At 39.3% G+C, this 8,598-nt stretch overlaps 1 long non-coding RNA gene across 1 annotated transcript; it reads left to right on the top strand.

The window, feature by feature from the left end:
* Positions 1 to 5,461: 5,461 nt before the first annotated feature.
* On the top strand, positions 5,462 to 7,994 carry LOC113302849. The gene is made up of 4 exons (XR_003337148.1): positions 5,462 to 5,867; positions 6,321 to 6,423; positions 6,997 to 7,046; positions 7,794 to 7,994. It is a non-coding gene; the product is annotated as an uncharacterized LOC113302849 (long non-coding RNA).
* Positions 7,995 to 8,598: the final 604 nt, after the last annotated feature.

Raw genomic sequence — 8,598 nt, 5'->3', positions numbered from 1 at the left:
GACTTCTGGTTACAACCACTCTTCTGGCCCTTCCGGGGAACGCTCCAGAAATATCAAGTCAAAGATGAAGACTTCTGCAGATGTTCATGCCGAGGTGAGTTAACCTTTCAGAGACGCTGGAAAGCTGATGCATTGTATGTCTCTCTATCATCTGGGAGTCGTCTGTGGTGGAATCAACGCTTTCTTAGCCTTAGCGGATGCAGAAGAGAAGCAGGGACGAGATGAGTTATCACTGAAAAGGAAAGCTGGAGATGAAAGGCTTGCAGATTATCAGCAAAGCGTCGCCGACTTCAGCAAATGAGACTACTGGCTGAAGATGAAGTCTTATCTCGCGCGGGAGGCGTAGCTTCTGATTCAGATGTAGATGAATGAAGAATTTCGTCATAATTCGTCATCAGAAAATTCAGAAGTCAGGTCTTCATTGAAAATGCTGTAGAATCTTCGTCCGATTCAGAAGTCAGGTCTTCATTGAGCACGGTTAAGGGCCGAAATTGACGAAACAGTAAACTTCCAGGAGACTTCCAGAAAATTTTCAGCTGGTATGTAGTCCAATGTTTTGGCCACATCTTTTTGCTCGTTTCTCCAATTGCTATGAATTTTGGATATACTGTAGAGGACATCCATACGAAGAGAATGGTATATTATCCATCATTAGATTCTTCATAAATTTCTCCCAGATCTCTGATTTGTGCATGACAGTGTAAAATCATCTCAGGCGAGCTTGTTGTAGAACACTCATGTTGTGTCTTTAGACCATTCACTTGTGTCTGGAACGGTTGGTGAAGGATTTTAATTTCATTGATTCATTTGATATCAGGACCCCTTGATTGATACATGCGCATGGTGCTTGCAGTGCCATCTTGTTTCTGTCAGTCGTAGAAACATCACTTCTGAAACCCTGGTCACGGGACCATAACTGAGGTTTCTCTCAAGAGGGGGTGATGTAATGACCATGGTTGCATGTCCTGGTGGTAGCATTCATTTTATGATGAATTATTAGCACATGAGAGTCTGGCATCACGGGTCTCGGACTGTGAAACTGATCATCATGATCAATGGACTGCCAGTCCCCAGTATATTGTTAAATCTCTCCTTTTCGTTTTCTCTTCTTCTGGCAAGACTTGGATAGAGGACCTAGGTAGAAAAATTGATGTAAAGACCCAGGTGGTTAAAGTTTAAGGTACCTTGATGAAGGACTTAGTGGAAATACTTGTTGGACACCGATCGATTGTGGAAGTTATGAATCTCGTCTAAGAATCGCTGCTTGCAATTGTATGCTCTGGAAGCTGCAGGAACCTCATACAACGTCGTAATTTGATGCTTGACCCCAAATTTTGAAGCTAAGAGATTGAGTTATCTCATGAGACAATAATCACTCAATTTGGAGTTGTATAGGTCAGCCAACGAAGCGTGCACATTTGTAATTTGTAATCCCGTATAAATTTTTCAGATTTCGTAGACCTGACGGTAAAGGCCATATCTTTCGGCTCGTATATCCGATTGATGCGCCCTTTTGGTATGTTGTAGAAGAGACATATACAAACATATTTCGTTCAAGAAGAATTTTACATTCCTCACCCATTGGTACGTTTTTCTAAACCCATGGCCTGAAGTGTGTTGTATCTCATTTGTAGAGGTGATGAGAACATCTTGTAGAAGACTTTGGTTTGTGACCATCTGTCGTGCAAGCTTTGGTAAGACTTACATGATAACATGTTTTCATGTATACACATCTGGATATGAATAATTAGTGCTTGGAGAAGTCCGATCCATCGAGTAATACTTCAGAGAATTGATAGTTGATGAAGCTGGATGTTGCGCCTGAGACTGTTATTGGTGCTGAGATCACAATTGAATTTTCTCCAGAAATTCTTGTTGATGCTGAGACCATGAATAGAATTCCTCCAGACATCCTTGTTGATTCCGATACTATGGTTGGAGTTGCTCGAGAGACCGAAAAAGGCTAGATTATCGACATAGTCTTTGCTCCTCCATCCAGTGAGCCTTTACATGCACGAAATAATTGGTGAGTTGAGCATTCCTAATATGAAGGTGTATTAGGATTTCAACCCAAATTCTCCTGAATATGACTTTACTGTAAAGTGGCTTCGTCAAGGAAATCGATGTTTTTGTGGCAGATAACAGCGGCAGTCTTCATTCCGGATGTGAGGAGAAAAAGTTCTTTGGGCGTGCCAGATTGTTGATGTAGAGAGGTCCCGTTGATGAAGTTTCATGGGATCACATCAGGTTGCAGTGACTTGTTACGTGGATAACATTTATTAAAATTGATCTGAATTGATCTTTTCAACAAGATCAAGTCCCTAAGTGCATCCATAGGTGTTCATCTGCTTAACAGAAGAATATATGTTGAAGGAGTTTGTGACATCCATGGATGAATGGCGTTGTATCTGCTTCAGAATTCTTTTCATGGGATAGTGAAGACTTATCAATTGTAGTTCAGCTATGCTGATCGTCTTCGTGTTAAATCAGTATGCCGTTAATAATACTCGTGCTGAAGTTAGAGATGTCAGATGTACTCTTTGATTGGGGGTACAATTTGATGGCTTCTAAGAATAAGGCACCGAGAGATGAGCGGTTTTTGATTTTCAGTTGGCCTTGGAAAAGTAGGCGATTGACAGTTGTAGGGATTTTCTTTTGGTTTGATAAAGATTTTCATTTAAATAAACTGATGTTGATTGCTGAAAGAGATTCAATTACTGAATGCAAGTATTGTATATATTTTCGAGGTATTGATCAAACCACGAATAAATTAAGAAAATCCTGCTTCAAACTTCAGATGCTTGAGGTTGAAAGCATCAGATCCCTTAAGAGAACGTCTTAGGCATGATCGTCTTGGCTCTGAATATCTTCTGTTCGGCTTTTCCTTCACTAGTCCTCCAACGCGTGATATTCCATGCTTGTACAGGCATCATCACTTTTGCATAATTTGGCAGTGGATATTCCTGAATGCGGAACAGGAGTACATCCAATACATTCCTTGTCATGACTGCATATCGTCTCTAAAATGAACATTCCAGTGAGATGCTCGATTCGAAGAGATGCGACCACTTGGTAAAATATTATTGTTGTGAAGATATCCATTCATGACGTCTTGCAACGTCTGAGTTGTTAGCAGAATTGAGTCCCCATGCTAGGAGAGCATGTAGGAGAATATATGATATGGACATAGGAAGAACGAGACTTGCCTGAGTGCAGAATATTTAGAGAAATGTCGATGCACCTTCTTCAGGTTCTTGTTTCAACCTCATCAGAATTTCCTCCAAGTGTTTTGACGACAGAGGGCTCACCAAATCCCCTGGATCGAACCTTCTTCGTTGGAGAGATGTGAAACCAAAGGCGTTTTGTCAGTAGCCATCTTTTTCAGCATGGATCCATGTTCGTCCGAGGATCATGTCATACCATGGATCTTCCTTGACTATGAAAAACTTGGCTTATGTCTAGATTGAGCCTATTTTCATCTTGAAAGTGATGTGGTCATAAACATCTCTGAGCGTTCCTTCATGATTCTTGATTGAGATGGGAACATGAGTAGCTTCTTTTCGAGTGATGCCCGCGACTCTAAAAGTATTCAGTGGAATTATGTTGATGGCGGACCAACCTTCTTCCAAATTTGTTTCCTTTGAGATCGACTATGGTAAGCAGTCTACGGTCGTGCATCTCCTTGTCTGTGGCTGAAGGCCCAAGGAGTATTTTCGGAGATGGACAGTCGCCTCCCTGGAACGATGTGATTCAGTGATGTGAACATGTCTTTCCTTTGTTCCTTCGATGGATAGAACGTTTCACATATATGTTTGACCATGAACCGCTTATTTAACAGGTTGTTCAGAGAGATAAAGTCCCGACTGAGAGAGGATCCTTGTGCACCCCTTCAGTCCCCAGGTTAAGTTTTCCTGATTCGACCTTTTCCTTGAAGATGCGCTTCAAAACCTTGTAGTCGCTTGTTGGATGATTGACGAACCTATGAAAGCGAAAATAACGAGGATTCTCCATTTCTTCTTCAGTCAGCTTTTTCTTGACGTATGAAAATTTGATTGCACCATCTTGGATCCAGACTTCTAGCAACTTGACCACTTTTTCAATGGGAAGAGGGAAGTCCGGGTCTGTCCGGTCATTTTGTTGACGCTGAGTCGACATTTGTGCATTTCGGGTTTGATTATTCTTCCTTTGAACTGGAGAAGCATGTGTGTGATGTTGTGCCTCGGTTTTCCTTTTACTTCCTTTAGCAATAACGTTCATGGAAGGATGGAGGTTGAGTTTCAGATTGGAAGAATACACGTTTTTCCTTATACCCTTACAAACTTCTTTATTCTGGAATGGATCGGATTGGCTGAGTAGAGCAGCAGCCGATCGGTCAGTTGCTTCGGCTATGATCCGAGAATGTAAATCCTCCAAAAGGGATTTATAAAATGACATTATCCCTTCATCGTAAGAGCCTTGACTGAAGCGTGCCAAAACGGACGGATCTTCTTTAGGAATTCGTGAGAATTGTTCTGAGGTTTCACGAACGTCCAAGCTAGATTGGTGGAGCCTTTTGCGCTTAGCATGAGTGTGAAATTTGTCTTCATCGTCGCTGGTGGATGTATGGATCTTAGAAGAGAAATCAACACCAGTGGTAACATAGGAAGGATTCCCAGCAGCATTCTTTTTAGAGAGATCATATGTTAGTTCCCTTGATAATTGATCTGTAAGAACTTTCAAAAGGGCGAACACCTCGTTATGTGTCTTGACAATTTCCGCTTGATTTGTTACTACATCATTTAGGATTTTCATCAGATCAACAATGGTGGTTGAGCTTTGAGTGTTCATAGCCTCTGTGGGAGATTGACCAGGCCAACCAAGTTTAATAGTAATTTGAAGAAATTCGCCAGTACTGGGAGATAATAAATTGAGATTGGATGTTTCTGAAACCTCCCCATAATTGACCATCTTTGATGAAATTGTGAGTTGCAACCGAGAGAATGATCTCCCACTGTGGTCGCCAATCTGTACATGGTGAAAAACAATTTGCTGGTTTTTACGAAATTGAGGAGACGACTGTGCGGAGGAGACTCCTTGAACCGAGCAAATGCTCAACCTCACACAGATGCACTGCAAGAAGGGAGTGCTTTAAGTTCGAGAGATCAATCTGTAAGACTCCAGCCTAAACCAAGACAATGGCTATTCCAGAGTCAATTAGGTCACAAGAGAGGATGGGTCAATCTGTAGGAGGCATTAGTAAAAAATGGGGTTTCTTTAACCCACATCCCCGACCCTGGTCAGTTGACCGTGAACCGGTCAAAACGGTCATAGATCTAATAAAAATACCTGGAGATTTAAAAACGGTCATTGAATGAAATTTATTATTACCATTTTATCCCCGAGTTCACCAACTCATACTGTGACGGCCAAACTTTAGAGTTTTCTATGGTTCAATTTTCTAGGTAGCTATTCTCCCACTCCTTATCTCTTCGTCCATCTAGTATCCCTACCATATTTCTCTTCTACCCGAGAGAGAGAGAGACTGCACTTTTTTCTTATTCTTCTCCGCTCACTTCAATCACCACCACAGAGCACACCACCACCATCCATTACTAATTCCATCAATCACAACAACAACACCTTCTTCTTCTTTATCTTGTTCTTCTCCATTGACAGATCTAAGTTTTATGTTTGTCGGGAAATTAAACCTAATCGAAACCCTAAAATAATTGGATCGACCTCTTATACCACCACTACCAACATCTTTTTCTTATTTTTCTTCTTCTTTACCTTCTTCAACAGTAATCACCAATTGGTTCACATACCAACTCCAACAACAATCAACATCATGAGGCAGCAGTTAGTTCACTCGGTCATCCATCTTATTGGTATTGATTCTTTACTTCTCATTTCGAGATTATTGTTAAAATTTTGTTTTAAATTTGATAGATTTGTTCTTTGATAGAAATCGAATTTGGGGTTTCATGAAAATGAAACCCTACGTTTTGTAATTGGGGTTCTTAGAGGTTTCTGATTCATGTTATTAGTAGTGTTTGTGGTGTTGATTAATGGGTACATTTTATGACTAATAATTTGTTATGATTTTAATACTTAAGGGATCAAATTTTTTTTGGATGATTGTTGTTGTGATAGAATATGAACCGGTGGAATCTAATTTTGAAGTTTCTTGGTACCATTATAGTGTTCAAATTTGAGTTTCAGTTTTGATTTCATTCTTTTTATTAAGATTTTCAGTTTTTTACATCTTCTAGATTGGGTTCTAATGTATGATATACTATTTTCATGGCTTGAATGATTGTTGATGGATATCATCGGTGAAGTATGCTGGTGGTGTTGGTTAAGCTAGCGGTGCTATTAGTGGTGGTATTTGGAGGTGTTGCTGCTACGAGGTGGTGGTGGTGGTGCTCTCTTAATAATTACATGGTATGAAAAAAATATGTACTTCTTACTCTTAATCTTAGAACAGGGCAGGCTTCTGATTTAAATTGGGTTTCTTTCGCTATAGGTTACAATAGAAACATTCTGTTCTTCCCGATATTGGGTATTTTGAATTTATCCCACGCAGTGGCGATATGCCGAATGCGGGACAGTACTGCTGCTACTTTTTTCTACCACGAGAGGACAGTCATTTCATTTTGATAAATCTCATAGAGGCCTTCATTCAAGTTGCTTTCTGAGCACCTATGCTTTTGTTTATCGCATATGTGAAGGATCTCAATTTGACTGGGAACTTGCTTTCGGAATGGAAAGTAATCTTGATTTTTGTTTGTCATAATCTTCTTTATTGCTTGGTTGAGAATGTAAATCTAAGAACATGAAATGAGGACACGTGTATTAGAAAATTATTTAGTTCATGTAAAAGCTAAGAATGTAAAAGCTACTCTGTTCATTTGTCTTCTACTTCCTTACCAATTTACACTCGCGTAGTTGTTGTACAAGTTATGCGTTGTAGTTTCATGTCATATTATAACCATCAAATCATGTTCTTTGTTTCAGGGAGCTCAATCTGAGAAAGGTGCTTATTTGAAATTACCAACTTGAATTGTGTAAGCTCATCTTCTCAAACTGTAAATACTTCACATCAAGTTCTTGATAAACTCTATTACTTTCTTTACATATTTCAGAATTATTAACTGCATTGTGTAACCCGGATGGTTTTAGTGGCATCTTCTTGTCTTGGTTCTTGGTTCCAAAACTAACATGAATGGCTTGCAAACTGATACTAGTTTAGTATCTTTGTTATGGTAATTTAGTTATCATTTTGAAGTCTCGAATTATGTGCCCGCTTTATAGGTTTTGTGAAGCCCTTTGGAAATGTCTGTTACTAATACTCCGCGAAAGAAATGGTTATATACATCGTCTAGTATGAGACACTTTTCTTACTGTGATTCATAAATGGTGTAATTTATGAAATGCAATTGTAGTCTATGTTTAGCAGTGCTGGATCTATTTGAAGTGATTAATAAAGCATGTGATGAGATTATGAGTATTTTTCCTCATCTATTGCATTCTATCTAGAGAACCATAGTTGATGGTTTGGTTAGAGGAGGCTCCAATTAATGATCTTTAATCCCTGTGGTATGCGAATTATCAATGACCATCAGTGTAGATATCCTGGAATATGATACTGAACTGTATGTGGGGTATTTTTAATCTTTGGTGCTTGTTGTTCCATGTTAGACTTGTAGTCTTTTGACCCTTCCAGACATCTAGAACAGAAAATTTAATTTTTCTGTAACTTTCCAACTTAAGTGCCAACTGAATCCATTTTTTTGTAACTTTCTTTGTTGCAGGTGTAACCTTACGAAGTGTTGGGTTTGTTCACTTTACCGCATGTGTATCAAGTGCGGTGGGTTAGTTCAACACTAGGCAGTTTATCATTTTACTGAATTCTTTTTTGTATGATTTTGAATCCAAGTGTAAACTGAATTTAGTTATAAATTGTGTAATGAAAACAGTTAATCATTAATGGAAAGGTCATTTTGAATCTGAGAGTACAGGTTTCGTTTCAATTTCATGGAATTTGGTTTTGATTTGAGATTTAGACGGATTCAGTCAGGCCAAACAGCCAATCTGAATCTATTTTTTTTTTATATTAAGATTTATATCTATGACTGACCCCTATTGACCGTTAACACCTTCCGTTGGTATAAGATATACAGCGACCCGCACAACCACGTCATAGATGAAAAAGACGCTCAAACGACCCTTTCCCAGACCGCCGAAGCAAGTCATCTAACTCGTATATATGACTTGCTTTGACGGTCGCGAAACTGCTATTTTCCACTAGTGAGGGAAGCTGAGAAATGTGTGAGATCAATGGTGATCAAAGATTGTAGGTGTGTTGGGTATTCTGCGTGAAGAAATAAAATAAGTTCTGATTGAATGAATTTGCTCTATTGAGAGTAATTTCTCAGACGTTGAGTTGTTAATCTCGTGTTGTCTGCTTGACGAGAGATTGTCTTGTCCTTTCAATCATGATTCAGGGACTTATTTATATTGTCAGAATTGTAAACACCTTGATCCCATGAAGTGTGACAGTTGCTGGAGTCAAAGAGTGGGGAAGTGGGAAATCGTGCCAAAACCCGTTGCTCATCA

Source organism: Papaver somniferum, chromosome 8 (genome assembly GCF_003573695.1).
Source record: "Papaver somniferum cultivar HN1 chromosome 8, ASM357369v1, whole genome shotgun sequence".
In the NCBI taxonomy this organism is placed as follows: domain Eukaryota; kingdom Viridiplantae; phylum Streptophyta; class Magnoliopsida; order Ranunculales; family Papaveraceae; genus Papaver; species Papaver somniferum.
The sequence above is the reverse complement of the archived record's forward strand: the minus strand, read 5'-3'. Positions and strand labels throughout refer to the sequence as shown.